The following is a 22,474-nucleotide window of genomic DNA, read 5'->3' as shown; positions in this document are numbered from 1 at the left end:
TGTTTACAAAGTGTACGTTGAACCACAAGGTGAAATCTACACTTGAAGACATGAGCGCAAGAAGACCGTAAGTCCACTTGGCCCCTCAACATGTATACACTAAAGTTACGTATAGTTTCTTAGGGTTTTATAATGTTTAATACATGTTCCAGGTTGAAAACATCATGAACGGTTGTGAAAGATTTGTTTTGGCCCCTGAACATGTATAAACATTACCAAACTATACGAAAGTATACGCAACTTTTCTAGTGTATACATGTTGAGGGGCCAAGTGGACTTACGGTCTTCTTGCGCTCAGGTCTTCACTTTTAATAATACGATGGTATTGTATTATATTGCAATCTCGTAGCATTATGTACTATTAAATATGGCCTTCATGTTGGAATACATTTACTCTAGACGACAGCAAATTGCGGTATAAATCTATAATATTACCGGTATTGTATGTTCTTACTCTTGTAAAAAAAATCATTGGACAAAAGTATGGATGTGCCAATTACCAATGGCAGATGACCTTTATGTTATTGAAAAAAAAACGTAGATTGTTGTCAACAATATCTGAAGATGTTTGTTCCTTTTCTATCGTTTTCTTCTTTGACTTCAACATAAAAAATATATTTGGCTGCATTCTTTATAGTGTATCATATATCTCACTACATTTACCATGCAGGCCAACGAAGGGAAGTTTACTTGTGGGCGGATCGTATCACGTACGGCGTTTCACAATTATTGATCATGTATCCGTGGAACAAACTCAACAATATTGCAGCTGTTTTCAGGCTGTAAATATTAGTGGTTTTTATCTCGGTGTCATATTTTAAGAGAAATATTTCCTTATGAAATCGGTATCAAGAATCCGTGTTATTGCTACTTACTTTACTACTCATAACAATGCAAATAGCTGTTGCTATTAAAATGAAACATAAGCTTATGATTAATTTGAAGGAAGGGAACGGGTGCTGCACACCAATCACCACATGCCTCCGAGCATTTTCATTTTTACATTTCCAAAGTTGCGGGAATTCCCACGTTACATATTTGGCGCCTAACCCTTGGGTAGCATATCTCCTTTCACACTTCCACAAAACATTTAGAATAAGCTCGGGAGGATGAATAATAATCATAATGTCTTCAGGGTAGTCAAATTTCCACGATCAAGCATATGAAAGAAAGTCTGTTTGTCAATTCGAATCTACGTTTATGTGTCTCTGGACAATTTGTTCCAAAATTGCTATTAAAAGGCATACTCTGTTCTGAATACACAGTATTGAATGGTCAAGTAAACTAAACATCTCAAAAAAAAGTAACTACCCCCCTTAAATAATGACCATTATTCAAAAATGGGCGATTGTATTACAAATATGTCAAATGCGTTGGTAGCAGAATTTATTTCTGCACATTTTGACACCACCTCATTTGTAGCAATTGACTAAATATTGACGTCACCGCGTACATTTAAATCAATGTAACCCAAGATTTGAAAGTTGCAGTGAATTGTATTGATTTTGTATTCAGTGTAATGGAAGAAAATCTGTGTAGTGATATTTGAGTGTTTGTGTGCAACTTTCAAATCTGGACCTCACTACATTAAATTGACCGGTGTTTTATTGTTTTCTGGGCTATCGTATCAAACGAGGTGTCAAAATGCGCAGATATTAATTATACTTCCAACGCATTTTACAGATTTGTACAAGATACAATAGCCCTGTTTTGAATAATGGCCAATATTTAAGGGGGTTAGCTACTTTTTTAGATGTTTATATGTCTTAGGGCACCCGTTGAACGGAGATTGAACCACGTTCCATTGTTTAGAACAATAGAAGACGTCCCTAACTGTTTTGCAAATTCGGCGTTAGAACAGTAGTTAAATGTATCAACCATGGAGTTCATCGTAGTTTGAAGCATTATAACTACACTAAGAAGAATTAACAAGTCCAGTGAATATATTAATTTGAAATAAATGTTATAACGAATATTGAATGATCGCAGAAACAAAATTGAAGTCGTAATATCGACATTCTAAATCAATTTAGGTATTCGTTTTCTATTATGTCTTCCCACTGTCTGGCCAACAATATTAAAAAAATGCAAAACAGGTATGATATAATCATATAAATACATATCCCTTGATGTAAAACTCAGTATAGATGGTTCAACGCCCGCTGGCTTCATACTCCTTATACATCCAAGTCACTTGAATCAATAATGAAGCTACCCAGCAAACACAAAAAATAGTTTTAAAACGTTATGAAACTGTTATAAACGCGTTTTGGTCATTTAAATGTCATTTAAATGTCTATGATAAACATTTTAAAACGTTTTTTTTTATTAAAAACACACAACAAACCCTAACCGGCGAAGGAACGGGGTAGTATCAGGCCTCCTGGTTTTTTATCAGTTGCCCCCCCCTCGACCTGCCAAAAATCGCTTGCCCCGCCAAAATTACCCCCTTGCGCATGCCAATTTTTAGATCCAAATTTACAAACCTTAAATGGTCTATATGCCTGTTGCGAGCGCAGCGAGCAGGAACATATTTTGCATATTTAAGCGTTTCCATTTTAGAGCGTTTTAATTAAAAAGCGCCCCCTGAATGTGTGCCAAAAATCACTTGCCCTCCCCTCTCGGCTTGCCAAAAATTGCTTGCCCCCCTTTTTGCTCCTCCCCAATTTTACCCTCCCCTCAGGGCTCATAATTATTGCTCATCCCCTAAATGAAAGTTCATCATCAGGATACACTATTATTCATCTTGCGAGTAAACACAATGTGAACTTATCAGCTTTTGTGAGCTCATTCTCGAAGAAAAGCTTAATATATGTGTACGAGTCGCATAAGAGTGAAGCTCCTTTTAATCCATATGGTATACCGAATTCCATAATTATATTTAGCATCCTGATGCCTTAAGGGGGTACTACACCCCTGTGGTAAATTTGTGACTATTTTTGCATTTTTCTCAAAAAATAATAACACACTGGTAACAAAAGTTATGTATATTATTGGGGCAAGGGGTCCAATTACTACACTGAAATTTCAGTAACTCAAGACAAGCGGTTCAGCATATACATATGATAGGAAATGAGGTATCCTAGCGGTACCTTATTTCTTATCATAAATAACGAACCGCTTGTCTTGGGTCACTGAAATTCCAGTGTAGTAATTGGATTCTTGCCCTATAATACACATAACTTTTGTTATCAGTGTGTTATTAGTTTTTGAGAAAAATGCAAAAATAGACACAAATTTATCGAGGGGTGCAGTACCCCCTTAATTGTTACATCTATAACATTTATAATGGCAAATATATCACCTGCGGAATCAATTTTTTTTTTCTGGAAAACAAACACAGAGCTACAACGAAAAGTGTTACAAATTGGAGCCAAATATAGATAAAGGTAAAGTTGAAAATACTCCTGGTAATTACTGTTTTAATGAAGTTTGTTTATTTCAAAACGAATAAAACTGGTAGTGTCGAAAAGCTTGCAATTCCATTATTGCTAGTGAATAATAAATTGAAAATGTTCATATTTTATATACCTACTTTTTACCTACTAATTTTAATTGAAGTTAGTAATTTATATTTCTTAATTCAAGAGTTAAGATGCTCATCTTAACCCACACAAATACTGTCGATCTTTGCAATAAACTATTTTTATATTCATAGTAGTATGACATTTCGAATATTTTTTTTTACTTTATTAAAATTATATGATACAAGTAGTACTACCTTGGGATTCAAATGGAGCGTGCCTGTCGGCTTCATTTAAGTCAACCCGAAAGATTTTCCTCTTAAGTTTTAATCATGGACTTTGATTAAGACAGTGATAATTCAAATTGTGTGAAATAATTCATCATATTCTTCCATGACTGTAATTTAGCTTGCACCGATATTACCCATGTGTATAGCACATTGATCACTTGTGGCTATACATAGTGAAACGTGACCGATATGGCCAGGTGTTATGAAATGCCAACGACAAGGGAGAAAAATGTGTCAATTTCTTTCACAGGGCCTGTTCGTCTTTAACAGTTTGATCCAATTTTGTTCCAAACATGTAGGCAATAAAGCTAGATTGTTGGGTGGCATTGTTTCGAAGCAATATTCCAAGTATTGGATATAGGTTTATGAAATATAATATGGATTAAACGACAAGCGTTTATTAGTTCGGGTGGTTTTTATACCACATATTTGTAACATTATATACATTTAAGTTTTCTTCAATTGGTGATATGTTCTTTCTGTACTATCAGTATTGATGGTAATTTATGGATCAAATCAAAACTCGACCGCATGTTGAACCGCGTTCCATACTTTAGACCAATAGAAACCGACTCCAACCAGACGGAACCGGCCAGAACCGGCGGTCGAGTGTTGATGTGATCCCCCTAGTTTGGGTGTCTATGATATATTATTGGATATTAACGCAGAACAGCAGATCAGCATGGTACCTCTGTCGAGAAAAAGTTCAATGATGTCAAAGCTGTTATGGAACAATCGTATGCTATTGTAATTACACATTCAACATAGATTTGGGAGTAGCGTATTAGTTGTTGATCTACATTACATTTACACTATCCACACCTGCCTCTTCTTTGCATTTCTGTATGTTTTCAACCAATACTTATTCCATTATAATATATGTGTTAATTATTGTAACCGCCGAGAGTTAAGAAGCACTATTTTTTAAAATTTTATATGTGCAATATCTAATTTGACAATATGGTTCTTTTATGCAATAAGGTCAACCATAAGAATAAGATAATAATGATAATACAATAATTTTGATGGTCATTAATTCTTATACCCCAGTCGTCTGGCGCTTATAACTTAAATTGCTTTTAAGATACGCAATTGAACCTTAGCATTCAATTATAAAAAGGATGAACAAATAATATTTGAAGAAGGTTACATCGTGGTGTTGTGCCGTAAAAACGGGGACACTATAAACTAGCATACCCTGCACAAATCAAAGCTTTAGGTGCGGTATTTGTGACAAAATCTGAAATTTTGAATAAAGCGTTTTCATCATACCAGCGAAATATAAACACTGTTAACGTACATAACACATCACACGGTCGAACGTTAGTCATAACAGATGGATCTGGAATTCATTGTTTTACCTCATTTGTTCGGCTCAACATCAAAAGGGGACGTATCTGACAGTGAAAACTAACACTTTGTGGAAAAAATCAATTTGTTTTTGTATGAAAATCAGCTAAATATAGAAAGCTCATATGGATTAAAAGTAAAATATTCAAGGACAGAAAACAACTGATGTAATATATTTGGAGCATTATCATCAGCTATAAAATAATTAAATGCGATCGCATATTGAAATTTAATGATTACATTACCTTAAATAACGTTTCAATCAAAATAAAATCAGAGAAAAATAATAACATCCCGCATATAACTGATTACATTACACCCTTTTAGCAAAACATGGTTATCTCCTCATGGAGTATGTTCCACTGAGTACGGGCGTAAGATATCTGTTAGCAATTCCCATTAAAGCGATTGTGCAAATATAGCCTAAATGTAGTACCATATCATACCCTCTCGTCCTAACATTGTACGTCCTTTCTGCCAAGTTTTGTTAACGTCATTACATATTGGTGTTCAAAATAGGGCAAGTAGCATAGACCTCTAAAACTAAACAAAAGCTCGTTTTATTCGCAAATGCGTAGCTATATATGATTAAACACGTATTCGCAATTTGAAATCTCCAAAGAATTGCCAATTTGTTTTCTTTCCTTCGCTGCTATTATTATATTTTTCACTTTTGATTCACTTTATAGAAGTAATTTGATCCTATCTTACATGTCGACCTACTTTTCCCGAATAAACTGAAAGAATAAATATGGTTATGGACGTAATATTTTGCACTGATACCATAGAGCACAGAGCAATATAACATCTTTGATTATAATATCTCGTCCCGGGTGGTGGTAACTTTTGTCATCGAGCATCGCTCTGTAGGCCATATGCAACAACCTTTCTCGGTTTACACTAAAAATAGTACAACCGTAAATATGAAGACAATATCAATATAAAAGCCCTTTGGTGAAATTTGCCACTGGTGTGGATCTCAATAGTCATGATGCATTCAATAATGTTAGAAATGGTATGATCTTTCCCAGTCTTGAGGAAAACAATCATGTCATGAAATCAGTGTGTGTTTAAAAGAGAGATTAAGTAATAATTGGGTCAGAAGCTGTAGGTTTCGATTTATAATATGTGTCCCTATATTAATTTGTAATAATATCCATTCTTAGTCAATGGGAGTGGTCTAGTTCGTAGACACATAATCTTATTGGAAAATCGCATGATTTCCAGTGCCGTCTACCAGGCCGCAGACGACCCCACGTCATCATAAGTGTTGATAACGCTTGTAGAGGTGCGCGTATTTATCATGGTGTATGCGTAGACTAGTGCGGAATAGCTGTGCACGCAGTAGCTGTACTCACAACAGAATACGTGAAGTTGTAAACAAGTTTCGTTTATTTTTTTAATAAGGGGAGTTTTGATGTGGTAACTTAGTTTTTGCTTTAAAAAGATACTTCACAGTTATACTTCTCAAAATATTGGACCTGCCTGTCGACTACCACACGGTAAAGAAGAGTATAAACAAAAATTCTTATCGTTTATTATCTAATTAATGGTGCGCTTTGTACCTTGTCAGAGAATCGTGTGTTTTTTAAATGCACATTGAAATCAAATATTATATTATGATTATCGATAATCCATGCAGAAAATTAATACACTTATAAAATGGTACAAGCTGTCAAAACAGTTTATTCCGTATGATGTGATGCACGATGGAAGTTATAGTGTAGTAACAGCCCAGTTATATTATCGAGTGCTATTCGTGTGATATGAGATAGGAAAGAGAAAACAAAGAAATAAACGAATAAAATAGTTTCATGACAATTCCATAGTGACTTGCTTGGTGTATGGTCGATGTCGCTGTCGAGATAATGTAATAAAAAAAAGCTCGGTAAATATTTACTATCCAAAGAATAAAATTAATCAGACTTACTGATAAACGTGTATGGTCAATATGATTACATGCACAGACCCATATGTAATCACAATTAAGAATAGTCAATTAATTGATTTTTTATAAATAATAAGGATCGACCAAGCATCGATGGTCAATTAAAAACTAATTTGGTTCTATAGCGTAGCATTTTAATCTCTAAACGCTGAAAAAATGCTTCATGCAGATATAACAATCAAAATAATCTATTAATTATGCGATCGACTACAATCGCCACACGAACCATCCTCATACATCTTCATATATGTATGATGTTTGTATCATGATCGAAATCGTTTTGGGTAAACTGTTATATCTACTCGTTGTAACAAAATGTGTTTAATATGAAAAAATGGTTGTCCATTTTGTTTATCATCTCCTGATGCACCCGAAACACACATTATGTACACTGTTTGCCGGCAACAGTGTACACCTTGCCTGGATAAGTTTGCTGCATTCTTGAATGTCGAATGTTGTATGGTTATGGTTATGGTTATGGTTACGGAGATACATATTGCTTTGTTTCCATGCTGGCGGTTTCTAAATTGGACCCAACAACCGTGTAAACTCAACTTTGCAGGTCTAGGGCCTGACAGCTATGCGGCCTTGTGGGGAGGAGCTTTCCTATCAAAATCTAAAGAGTCGTCTTAGGGTATTTAAATAAAGGCACTTAATTTAATGCCCACGTGACCAGATGGGCGCTGACATTACAACGTCTAGACTGGATTTCTGGAAAAGTGACCTTTGGCACAGCGGGAGGTCTTCCTGTGTATTTCAATTGGAAACGCGGGATGCATGTCCAACTTTTCTAGCAAATTTGTCATTTTTTTGCAACTTTGTAGTATTATTGTAAGAGTAACTAATTTCCGTCGACCAAAACCTTCAAAATTTAGTTTTTGAAAACATACTAAACAACAGAATCCCCCAATTTTTTAATTAAGTTGCCTATTAAATTGTCAGCAATTTTGATGATATTTGTCTGATAAAGTTCCTATCTCTTATCTACTGATCACTTGGTGGTCTTGGTATCGGCATCACGTGGGCATTAAATTTAGTGCCTTTTATTTAATACCCTATACTGTTTACGACGTCATTAGGCCTACTAATATGAAGAGTGATACGGTAGATTTTATGTGAACTATGCAATTGGAGATTACCATGTGTCAGGGTAAAATAAATCAATACGGAATCTAGACCTTTCGTTTCGAACTAAATTTATGTTCCTCTTTAGCTTTTATATTACGGTCGCTTGATTAAAACATACAACGGATTTTTATCCGAGTGCGAACCTCTTCCTTTTTTATTTGGTTTAGTGATGTACATTTTAGACCGCGGAAGGACCGATAATCAAGCCAACCCAGGCGGGGGTCGTTGGGGCCCATGATCCATATGTTTTGTGTCTGCTTTTGTTAACTTATAAAGGATGTGAGCATTGACCTAGGTGATGAAACCTCATGTTCATGGGATATTGTTGACCAACATTAATTTTGACTTTATTTTTTCATTCAAGCAGGTGCTGTGAATGACTACCTAAACACAAAAGATATGGTGTAGTGGTGTATGTTTTCTACAAGGGCATATCAATTGCAGGATTTAGTTGCTACACAACTATAAGTAGGTTTATCTAACGACTGCGGTTCTTGTCGAAGTGACGGTCCTATACCATTCGGTCCTTTTGTCCTTTTATCAAAATTGCAACAAGTGTCAACGTGTAATGTAATAAGTATGTTCTTTTAAAGGAGTTAAACTTATTTTTTGCAATAGATATGCCCTTTAAACACACTTCAGAGTTCGCATTAAATATTTCTTCTTAGAGATCCAAAACAAGTTTGCTCTATAATTTGGAACGGCAACCGTTGTATTATCGATTCACCTAGAAACATAAATCGGTTCATGCGTCTTAGTCAAATTTCCCTGCTTCAAACACAATGCTATTTCCTTACTCGATGTCTACTTCCCAGCTTATATACACAAACATCCACTATTCCATCGCTTTGAACATTATTGGTTCACAATTAGAACAGCTTCGCTAATGTTAGCGGTTTGTCTATTGAGTTGAAAGAACCTATTTTGTCCGCATTTGATCCACACAAGCTATATCATGTTACTTTGTTTAAGCTATCTCGCTACACTTTTTTGCCTTATATGCACGTCATATTTTCCTCATCCATCAATACTACTCTCATAGTTATTTAACACACCAAGTGTTTTACTACGTCTAGAGCCGACCTTCTCTCCACCCGCAATTGCCGCAATTTACTGACGGGACAGATCGATAATAAATATTGGGTGACGAGATATCCTGGTGTGAATAAATAACACAGCAACGTACGTCTCGTTTGTTTCTCATGATCGGAGGTAGTTAAAGTAAGATGTTCTTTCTTTCTCATTTGAAGCCGGCGAATGATAGAGAACAGCCTATTTTACGTGATAACGACTGTAATGATTGGCTACAAAGATGATAAATGGAGCGTCTACTTTCTGCAATAACGATCTTTAATACCACTTTACTGTCAGTAATATACAAATTAGGGATCAAATATGAGACATCACACCCTTTGATGATCGATGCCAATGTAAGGTGATTTAGCGTTGGCATTTTACTCTTAATGTACGAATTGGATTATTTCAAAGTTACTTATGAGAGATTATTATCAACAACATTATTCTCATCTTTACTGACATCGTTGCCGTCATCACTCAACCACAATTAATTACCACGGCAGCATTAACATTAGCTGCAGCAACAATGACATACATGTAGTAGTATTATTATAATATATTATGCTACTAATACTTTTTCATCAACTTCTCGTTTCAATGACTTATGGGCCGGAAACGAGGAAGGCAGTCTAAAACGACACGACTTTGAAAGTTTTTATAGCTTGCAACTTTCAACAGCACCAGATTGCTTTAATTTTTTTAGTATGTAACAAAATTAACTTCATAATCATTTCACATTACTATTACAAGCAATAAACCATTAAGCATAATGTAAGTAAAACGTAACTTTTAGCATCCAAACGTCTGCTTAATTCGCATGAATAGAACACATTATACGGACAGCTAATGAATTAAGATTCAAATTATTTCCACTCTTGTATATCCTAAACAAGACAGGTTAGAACCAGTTAGGACCAGATGCCAACTGCCATAATTGCTGCATCTTTTAGTTCGGATATAAGACTTCATTCATTGTGCTCAGTCACCAAGAGTAGTTAACATAAACCAACGGGAATACCAATACCATAATAAGTTTATTGGCTGGTATGTTTTATAGACGCATACTATTATGTGCTGATTTTTGACAAAAGTCACACTTCAGCGTTATTAAATTCTATCAAAGTGTACATGTTTAATGCGATTATTTAATTGGATACAGATTCCTGATTTTAACTCGCATGATAACACCAGGGGTTACACAATCATCAGGGGTCCATTTCACTAAACTTAACGAATTAAGCTCCGTAAGTCTCGAAATTGTTCATAGCTTACGACGAGTCCTAAGTTCCTTTTCACTTCCCTTCGTAAGTAATAGGGATTAACTACAGGGACCCTTCGTTAAGTTACGTCTAGTATTGGATATTCGTAACTTTACGAATGGTTACTTGAGTTACGGAAGGTTAAAATGTTAGTGAATATAACATGTCCTATAATATATATAACATTATATGATTTCATATTTTAAGAATAAATACAACTCAAGGAAATACGGTACGTGGTTGAAGTGACAAGTCCTTGAAGAAACTAGATAGATAAATGTGACGTGTCATGTCAAAAGGAGACACTTTTGGGCAGGATCGTAAATAAATGGAGAAATAGCCAAAAATCTGCCGGTGGGTGATTTTTTCACAATTTGGGTTTGTTGCAAATTTGTGATGTTATTAATGTTAAAAATATTGTCTGATAGTTTCAGACCGGAATATAACTGGCATCTTGTATTTTTTGAGACATTTTTCAAGTTAATCCCTACTCTCAACATTGTCAATAATATTTTTAAAGGCCGATATCTCAATTTCCAATTTTATAATACCATAACTTCCGAACTCAATATCTTCGCCTAGGAATGTCCGATTTCATTGGGGAAAACGGCGTTGTGGAGCAAAATATCTCTATATTTAAGATATGTAAAAACCTCAAAATTCATAACCTGCCCAAAAGTGTCTCCTTTTGACATGACACGTCACAAATAGTTTCTACGACCCATACAAGGATTACACAAAGATCGGTAAGTGTTTACAAAATATAAGTTCAACCAAAAGATGACATCTAGACATTAATAATGCGATGATATTGTATAATCTTGCAATCTCTGCAATCTCATGGTATTCTGTGTTATAACTTATATGTCATTCATCCATTCACTTATTATAGGTAAGTCGACAACGACTAGCAGCTAAACCAATCCGGCTTAATATGGCCAATTTCCTACTTGGCAAATAACAAAATATATCAATGGACACTACTCACTAGCCTATCACAATGAAGCTGTATGTATTTGCTAACGTAAGCAGATCATGATGATATTCAAGTATACTTGAACAAATGTAGATTGTTATCAACTATCGTATTCATCTTCGACTTCAATATAATACAAACAAAATACGTTGTCGTTAGTGTATCATGTATCTTATGTAAAAATATTCACTATACATGCCACAGAAGGGAAGTTTACTTGTGGGCGGCTCATATATCCGACGGCGTTTCACAATTATTGATCATGTATCCGTAGAACGAACTCAAGAAAATTGCAGCTGTTTTGAAGGCAGTAAAATATGTGTGGTTTACCGAGGAGTCCTTTTTTTTATATAAAAAACTGGTATCACGAATCCGTGTCATTGCTTTTCAGATAGCAATGTACTGCTTGACTATCCATAACAATGCAAATATATGTTGACATTAAGAGGAAACGTGAGCACATGGTTAATTTGCAATAAAGGAACAGGCGATGCGTAGCAATCGCTAAATGCCTCCAAGCATTTTGTTTTCTACATTTTCAAAATTGCGCCAGTTCCCATGTTACATAATTGGCGTCTAACCCTTGGGTGACATATCTCCTCTCACATTTCCAGAAACATGTAGAATCCCGAAGCTCGTGAGGAGCGCATCTCCTTGTAACCACGCATGGACAATATTCTTGATAACCTCAGGGTAGTTAATTTGCAAAGTAAAAACACATGAAACAAATTGAGAATGAAAATATAACACAGTTGAGCACAGTTGAACAAAATGAATTATTTGGCCCCATTTGTTTGCCAATATAATGCTTAACTACGTTTCTGTGTCTCTCGGCAATATGTTTGTAAATTGCAATTTGAAAAGAGAAAGACACTTAACGTTGCGGAATAAAATAATTGAAAGGTGAGATAAAATTATACTTTTGTCACTGATGTACAATTTAGGGGTTAGAACTTGATTCGTGTATTAATCACAGTTTGAAGCACTAGGTGTAAACAACGCTTTGTCGTAATTGCTGGCAATGTGATTTATTCTATAGTAAATCATATTACTTTGACAATAGTAAACGGCCTCTTGACAGTATATTGAATGATCGCAGAAACAAAATTGAAGTCGGAATATCGATGATATTTTGAATCAATTTAAGTTTTAGTTTTTTCAAACGTCCTGGCAGAACATTAAAATGCAAAAGCGGTAAATGCAAACAATATATAAAACGTAGGGCCTATTTAAACGCTGAAAAGGACGGAACGAACTCGACAAACTGCAATATTCATTCAACATCATGTCGATTTCACATTATGCATTATATTACCATGTTCTTTGATATAATATGACCAAGCTAATTATATAGAGGGAAGTTGTCATATATGACATCATCCCAGCAAACACAAAAATGTTTTTTAAACGTTATAAACGTGTTCACCGCCCGCTTTTCTCTAATGATTATGTACAAAAAAAGTCTTGCAGTTTAGCAAAAAAAGCTTAAATTAATACGTTTAGCAAACAAACATTCGGAATCAACTGACATTTTGGGAAGCTTTTTGTGTGTATATCTACTGACATGCTAGGATCACGAACTACTCCTTTAACAAGTTTTTTCCACCTTGTTCGTGTTTAGATTATATTTGCTATATTGCTATTTCCCCTGCTACTCAATAACAAACAAGCAGCATGGTCATGTGTCTTGACATTCAGCGTACATCAAATAATAATCAAATTATGAATATTTAAACTTTTACTTGATATTGTGTATAAGAAATAGCTAAAAAATAAAATGTTCATTCGTGACAAAAATAACATAGAAAGAATAGCTGTAACCAAAGATTCTGCTTTGCAAAACCAATGCTCGTAATCTTAATTTTTAGAGTTTTAATGTACAAAGCATAAAATGACAATTGGAGCATTACCAACATATAAAGAATACGGTTATATATTACAGGGTGTCCCCCAAAAAAGAGGCCCCTCATTGCGCCCTCTTTTTCTCCTATTTTTGACAAGTTGATTAAATATATTTTGATATGTAGAGAAACCTTTAATCGTTAGCTTTAATAAACCAAAACAATTATTTCAATCGGCTCACAACTTTTGTAGATATGCCCTTTTGAATAAAAGTACCCGTTTTCACTCTGTCCACGGATAGCAAACAGAGTGGTTGGGATGACTCATGCTGTGGAGTGGCCTGCACGATCGCCAGACTTCACACCACTTGATTTTTTCCCTTTATTTCAAAATCCAAGATCTTCGCAAACGTATTACTGATTGCATTCGCAAGTATCCGGCGCACAAGGATGGTACGCAACGCAATTGATGCAATGAGGATAAGGGCTGAAACCTGTATTCGCCAAGGAGGCAACTAGGTAGAGGGCAGAGCAGCACAGTAAACTTACTTTAGAAGAACCAAAGACAAACCAAATAGCCTTTTAGGGCTACCTTTTATCCTAAAAAGAGAAATGACTTATGTTGTAAAAAAAAAAAAAAAGCAAGAAACAACAAAGTAAGAAAGTAAGAAACATAATAAAACAAAAAGGCATAAATAACCAAGAAAAAATAAGTAATTGCAAGTAAAGCAAAAGAAGTCCCATTCGGCATCCATTTTACCCACAAATTAATGACACTAGTTACAAAATCCATTGCCCATAAACCCATTCCATAAATATAGTTATTTTATAAAGTTATCATTATCATTGAGGAATGTTTGATATTCATGGTATGTGTACTCCTTGTCAATCTTTGAAGTAGCCAAACCTTCTCCGTGGACAGAGTGGAAAACGGGTACATTTCTTTAAAAGAGCATATCTTCAAAAGTTTTGAACCGATCGATATAATTGTTTTGGTTTATTGAAGCTAACGACTCAAGGTGTGGTTACATACCAACATATATTTGATCAACTTTTCAGAAATAGAAGAAAAAGAGGGCGCAATGAGGGGCCTCTTCTTTTTGGGACACCCTGTACATTCGTTAAAGTTTAATGGACATATTATGTTCAAAAGAAATTACATTAGAATTGACCATTATATTTTACATCATTTTAGTAACCCGCGTATATCTTTTAAATCGTCCTTCAAAACCAAATTGTATAAATCACAATGCCGAATTCATGAATAGAATATGTGAATAAACCGATTCCTGATATTACTTATGAATTATCTTATTAAATTGTATATATCATAATCATAATCATAATTCATAATCTTATCACACATTAACATAGCTTATAGTAAATCGGGTTACGATAACAATAGCGTTTATTCCTCCCATTATTTGAAACACGGAAGTTCCCGTGGAACAATATGTACCTATTGTTAGGCGTTTCAAAAAACTGTATGGAGTTGTAAGTATCTATTTCCATGAGAGAACATGTTATCTAAACTGAAAATACCTTGGGACTGAATGAAGAATTGTTTAGTTGGCCTTTTATCATATTTAACGAACTGACAATACACTTTCCATTACAATATAAAGTATTGCCAAACCAGTATTCCTCCATAATGTGTTGTTTTCTGTAAATTTTTAATTTGATTGTTTTTGTGAATGTCAGTTTTTTATGGAAATAAAATGAATGAATGAATGAATAAATGAATGAATATGTATTTAATTGACGTATATTTAATGTTGATAAGTTTTTCCCAGTATTTCCGGTATTCAGAGATGCTAGGCAATTTTACCTGAATTCTTTTAAATTTTAAATTTATCTTCAGCCTTCCAAATGTACAACTTCAGGCCCTAAGTGACATCGCGGTGTTTGGTGGTATTGCCCGGTATTCTATGAATTAATAGCACTTAGCAGCTAGCATATGGTTAACCCTGAATTACATCAACGTAATTCCTATAATTAAAACTTTAATTTTACTAATTCCTTATTTATATCGAAGTAAAGTAGTAAATGATAAATATATGCCCCAATGTTGCCAAAATAATAAAGGCCCATGTACAATCACAGTAGACTGATTAAAGGAAAATATTACCACAATTCTAATTTGTGCATGCTTAAAGATTTCAAATGAGCAATGTATATGTCATAAATGAAGTTTTGAATAATCTTTCATGTCTATTAAAAACACACCTTATAAAGAATCCGATATATAGGTTCAATGATTTCGTTCATTGAATTGTGTGGAAATTGCTATTTGGTTTACTATTTAGCTTCTTATAATTATATTATACCCACCATTGTGTACAGATGTTAAGAAAGGATACTTTTATCATTATTCAACATCACTTGCAGAAAGCAACTTTAATCTTAAGAGATACATCATGGTGCCAGTTTTATTATTGTGACCAATGTTATTAATTTATGACTGGGAAAAGTAATTTACTGTGTTGGCATTTTGGGGCAATGGGCAAATTGAATTTACTGGGTGGGCAAAATAATTTACTGAGTGGACAAATGCCCACCCAGTTCCCTATTATTTTCCTCCCTGAATATTTTATGAGCTCATAATCTTTGACAGATTAACCATAGCAGATCAGGCCATTCCAAGTCGACGGCGAACTTCTTGACCACAGCCTCACTCCATTGTGATATGAGTTCCACTTGTTCAATCTCTTTCCCATCAACGAGGACAATTTTAAGATGATTTTTTCTCGGTGATACTAGTTGAGGGTAGTATCGTCACCGATGCGTATCTATAACATTTGTTTGTTTGTTTGTTTGTTTGTTTGTTTACCCAGGTTGGTCTTGAGGGACACATGCTAATCCATGGGAAATCCGTGGACCGTTCCAAGCTCACACTATAAAAAGCACAAGCCTGGATAGCCAGTGTAGGCTAATGAAATGCACGATGGCCTAGATAGCTTTGATAATCATAATCCATGATTAAACACGTATTCAACTATTATACTCTACACATCTAGTCTGATTTTGTCAAAGATATTGACCTGTTTAACCAAAAATAATATTGTGGCTAGAATGTAATTATCAAAAGAGAAGCCATCGTACTATTTTATTTTTAAAGAAGAAACATGTGTTTAAAACAACATTAAGACGTGTGTCATATAGATTTCTTCTTTATTCTTCAAGAAGCAAAACATGTTAACATTTGCTTTAACCGGCTATAAATTGTTGCCATTTTACTTGCTACTCAGTAATCAAACAAGTAGCATTGTCATGTGTCTTGACATTCAGCGTACATCAAAATAATGATTAAATATTTAAACTTGTGCTTCATATGATGTATGAAAAATAGCTAAAAATAAAATGTTCATACGTGACAAAAACAATATAGAAAGAATAGCTACCAACATCGCGGCCCTAATTTGGTAAAACGACCTAACTCGATATAGACTTTAATTCCTAATTAGGACTGTACTGGAAAAATTTTAAAAGCCTTCATGCCATTTCTTTTTTCCAAGTGTCCAGCTTATTATTGTGTTCCTAAAGTTTGAGGTTTTCACCAAAGCAGGTCTAAATATTTTTCAGCAGAGCCTTAATTAGGTAAAACTTCTATCTTCGAGTTAGGTTGTTTTACCAAATTAGGGCCGATCGGTAATATACTTCTTTGCACAACCAACCCACCAAGTAAGCTTACAGTTTTAAGATATAGAACAAAAATGCCAATTATTGGAGCATTACCATCAGATATAAAGATTACGTGATGGGATTAAGAGGCTTGGCAGCAAAATAATAATTATGTATCACCTTTGATGGCGTTTAATCAACAGTCATCCATTTAGTAACCCATGCATATCGTGTCTCTACGTACGCATGTTACATGGTACACTGGTATATAATATATCTGAGAGCAATGCCCATTGAAGTGATCGTGCAAAAATGATAAATGGAACATAGCCTAACTGTAGCAATATCTAACACATTCTTCTCAATAGTTTACGTCCTTTCAAATTAAACTTCATCACATACTTTACTTACATTCAAATAGCGCAGTATCGACCTAATTGTGCTTACAGATACGTATCTATGATTAAACACGTATGAATTCGCGATCACCGCATTTTCAACTTTCACTATACACGTGTAATCAGATTCTGTCTAAGATACTGACCTATTTTACCCAAATAAATATTGTTACAAGAATGTAATTTACAATACGTTGCACTGACAAAATTGAGATCAGAACAGTCTCATTTGTCTTTGTACATATGTATAATATATCCCGCGGCGAGGCAACTATTGTCAACGAACAACGTTTTGTAGGACAATATGGCAACCTTTTAAGTTAACATTCAAATAGTACAATCACAAAGATGAAGACAATATGAATAATATAAGCCCATTTGGGAAATATGTTACTGTTTTGGACTTAAAAGTGCTCAAATGTTTAATAATATAAGAAACGTTAATATATTTCGCAGTCTTGAGGAACATAGGCGTGAACACTGAAATAAATTCAGAAAACCCAGCTATGCTAGATGAGAGATTAAGGGAGAAGTGGGTCACAGACTGACAGTTTTTATTATTTGACTCTAAGTACTTTATTTAACATATAAAACATTCACATTTTACATTTGTTGAAATAGCAATTACTGGAAAACACTTGTCTTCCACTACTCGGGTCCAATTATCTTAAAAGGCTTTGAATATTCTTCTTCTTTTCTTTTTTTACCTACGCTCCTTATTCTTCTCGTCGTTCTCCTTTTTTTGTAAACAGTTTTTAGTATATTTTATTACAGAGATTGCTCCCCAAATATTACAGTTGCCCCAAAACATATATTTTGGTAGATTAAGGACCACTACATCAATATATCATGACTTTTTGGTGCTGAAAATTGGGCGCGTTGCATGAACTTCGTAACATAACACGTGCATTTTATACGACGTTGGTGTTCAACATGTGAAATCGCAATATTATTTTTTATACGGAAAGTATCACACACACATTTCAATGGACAATCTCTTCGTGTGAACATCGCGTATAAATGAAGTCAGTTTTTAACACATCGCTGTACCTTTATTATAATGATCTGTTAGAAACAAAAAAGGAATATAATAATAATTAGACTTTCCTCCTAATTTATGTTCATTATCCTTGACTGTTTTTAACATATTATGAAATAAACACATTCGGTGCATTTTCAACGATGTATCAACGTTAATTTCGCAATCTTAAAAACTGGCTAAATACGCGACCTCGCTTCGATATAGGAGAGTGGGTTTGAATAGATCGACGTGCGTCCAATCACTGCGTTTGGAAATCGCAATCTCCGTATTATTGAATTTAATACTGTTCAATCATCTGATTGACTTGGTCAAGTAATGCAAGCCGTATACGAAACGTGACGATGTTGCATATGATACTAGTATTGATTGAGAAGAGCACACATTACCTGGGACACAGTCGAATCCAATTTAACATTGTCCATGTTACATGTCTTATTGAGTATCTGAAAACACGTATCAACTCATTTCATTTATTGAAGAGCTTCCAAGATATATAATACATGATACATCGGCAATACTCACGATCGTATTTCATATATGCACCCATTAATGAATCTATTATCCAGAATTATTAGCGATAGTCGCTGGATTACACGGCACAGCTATGATTTTCTATTTTTAAAAATTATGATACAATGTAGGCTACATCATTGCATGATATTTGCTTGTCGCTGCTTCCGATCTTTGCCAATTACTTGGCTATTAAAAAACAGAGGTGCATGACTGTGTTGTTTGTCACTCAAAAAATTGGTATGAAAAATAACGACTTTTAAAATAAATGGTATTATTTCTTGATAAGGCAAAAATGATTTGTAATAAAAAAGGCATAGGAAAATTTAAATATCTCGATAGTTGACAATATGAACTGTTTTTCACTATATCAACTGACTTCGAGGTTTTAGAGAGAGTGGGCACGTAGGGTTTCTTAACCATGGGCCACATCCACACCATCAACCAACTAAAGGAGAAATGCCAGGAGTACAACATTCCACTATGCGTATAGGTTTTATAGATTACGAGAAGGCATTTAATTATGTTGAAACCACATAAAGACCAAGGAATCAGCAACGCATACCTGAAAATCTTCAAAGACAGCTACAACACAGTCAAAATGCACAAAGACAGTGAATAAATCATGACAAAGAAGGGAATGTTCCAGGGAGACACTATTTCACCAAAAATCTTTACAGCCACCCTAGAAAGCATTTTCAAAACACTTGACTGGAACCAAAAAGGAATCAACATAAACGGAGTACACATATGTCACTTACGCTTTGCAGCTGCCATTGTTACTATATCAAGCAATCTCAATGAACTTGGAACAATGCTGCAAACTGCAAAAGTTGGACGAGGAGAGCAGGGCAACCGGATTAAAATGAATATGACGAAAACAAAGGTTATGACAGGAACAGAAACAATCCCAAAGATAGTACAAGTACAAGGGGTTGAAATCGAACAGGTCGAGGAATGTGTATACCTTGGACAACGCTTCTCTCTTCGAGACAAAACTAAGACTTTGAAATTCGAAGGACAGAAAAACTAACAAATATATCAGGGAGCATACTCAAGTTCAAAACATTTTGGAAACCATTAAAAGCAGAAAATGGACCTGGGCCGGCCATATTAGCCGAAGACAAGAGAATCGTTGGAGTTCAACACTCCCACATTGAACTGGAACCAAAAAGGAATCAACATAAACGGAGAACACACGAGTCACTTACGCTTTGCAGATGACACTGTCACTATATCAAGCAACCTCAGGACGCCAACGGAAGCGATGGAGGGACGAGCTGCAACATTAATGAGGAGAAGTGAACTGGTATCAACACGCGCAAAACAGAGACACATGGAGTCATCATGCTGAGGCCTTCATCCTGCAGTGGATTGATAATGGTTGAAAAAGTAAAGTAAAGTAAAGACACGTATTATACTCTAGAATGGCATCCGTGACTTGTTCCTTAGCATGTGATGGCGGGTGACAGAAAAAGATTTAATCCACACAAGCGTGTTACATCTCGAACACTTTTGGTATTGTATGCATTTCACATTTTTTCATCCATCAGTATTCCTCTCATCTTTATAAACCATAACAAGTGTTATACTAAGTATTTAGCTGACCTTCTCTCTACCCGGAAATGGTCGCAATTTACTTATGGGATTGGGACAGATCGATAATAAATACTGGGTGACGACATGCCTTGTGTGAATTAGTAACACGTAGCGGTGCGTACGTCTCCATTCCTCATTCATACCCGGAGGCAGTTAAATTAATATTTCCTTTCTTCGGCATTAAAGCCGGGGAATTATAGAGACACAGATTATTTGTGTGATACTAGAAAGATACAGACATGGCTATAAACAGATCGTTAGGTATTTTGGAAGAACTTTCTTTAATACCACTTTTCCACCAGCATCATACACAGCAGTGATCAAATAGGAGAGCTTTATACTACACTTCGGGTGATTGATATCAATTGCTCATGACTCAAATGTGACTTAGTTAATAATAATAACAATGTTTTAAGCATTATAATAAATTAAGTAAACGAAATGGCAATGAAAGCGAATACAAATAATCTCAGCACATCCGCAGCTCTTGAACTACTGTGTTCTAGTCAGCTCTATAAACGCAAGATTTTGTCATAGTACCATCCCAGCTAACCAAAAAACGTTTTCTGAACGTTGTGAGAACGTACCGTTGACGTTTTCTAGACGTTTTGATAAAACGTTTTTAAAACGTAATTTTGTGGAGGGTTTTGACGTTTTAAAACGTTATTAAAGACGTTCTAAAAACGTTTTCACAACGTAAAAGACGTTTTTAAGGCCTATCTTTCCGTTACCCAAGACGTATCCAGGACCTAGAGAAAACGTATTGGACGTTCTAGCACGCAACTAACGTACTAAGAACGTTGCAGAAACGTCCAAAACGTCCTGAAAACGTTATAGCAACGTAAAAAACGTATTGGAGGATGCATTACTCACCACCAGAAAACGTATGTTACGTTTCTACTACGTTTTTAGAACGTTTTCTTGACGTTTTAGTGACGTTTAGAAAACGTGCTATGTTTTATTAGTTAAAAGTCCAAAACAAATATCAAATATTATTAAATTAGGCCAATACAAAATTCATGAAACAAGTTAGTTTGGCAAATTAGTGATACTTACGACTTACACGACACATAATAAATCACACAAGACAATTAATGTTGATTTGATGTGTGATTCATTAAACTTTATTCCTGTGTATGAATATTATTCTTCATTCATTTTCGTTGAAAATACTGCTGAAACATAAATTAATTTTATACAAACATGCTATGCAAAATCACCCCATGGAACATGTGGAACTTGTGTTACCATGTATCGAGTCAACTATTGTCATGACCATTGATGACTGTTTATACACTCTATTACTCGATTTATAATAATTATTGTTTAATACATATGCATGGATGGAATACTTATGAAACCCGATTATTGTACATTTATAGGATAAAAAGTTTTAAAACATGATTTATATACATGAAAACTCTCAAATATAAGTTACTATTTATAATTGAAGACAGAATAATATTCAAAAGACTAGTTTGCGTATAATGTCCTGTCAACCAGACCAAAAATGCCGTTCTGCGCAGGTCAGCAACCAATCACACCGCGCCTTTGCCCTGACGTCAGACGCAAACTAATGTTTTCAATTCGGTCTTCAGTTAAATTCGACAAACTTAATTGATTACTCTCACGTACAAAGCGCAGTTAACACTCTAAGAAATAAAGGTTCTAAAAGATTCTAATGTTGTCCTCTCAGGAGAACCCTTAGAGGTTTTCTAAAGAACCAAATATGGTTCCAAGACTATCGAAAATGGCCCCCAAACTAAAGAACCTTTTAGAGGTTCAAGATCTAAGAGGGCAGGTTCTCCTGAGAGGACAATTATTTCTTAGAGAGTTAATGATGACTAGACTTGAAAGTGCTCGTAACTTTTGCCAACACTTTGCTAAAATTAAGTCATAATTATTGTTCATGGTTTACTTTAATTTTGTAGAATTTTGCCATAGGCCTACTGTGTTCGTAATGAGTTATAA

This window comes from Amphiura filiformis, chromosome 10 (assembly GCF_039555335.1).
Source record: "Amphiura filiformis chromosome 10, Afil_fr2py, whole genome shotgun sequence".
Classification (NCBI taxonomy): Eukaryota; Metazoa; Echinodermata; class Ophiuroidea; order Amphilepidida; family Amphiuridae; genus Amphiura; species Amphiura filiformis.
This window is presented reverse-complemented; position numbering follows the sequence as displayed.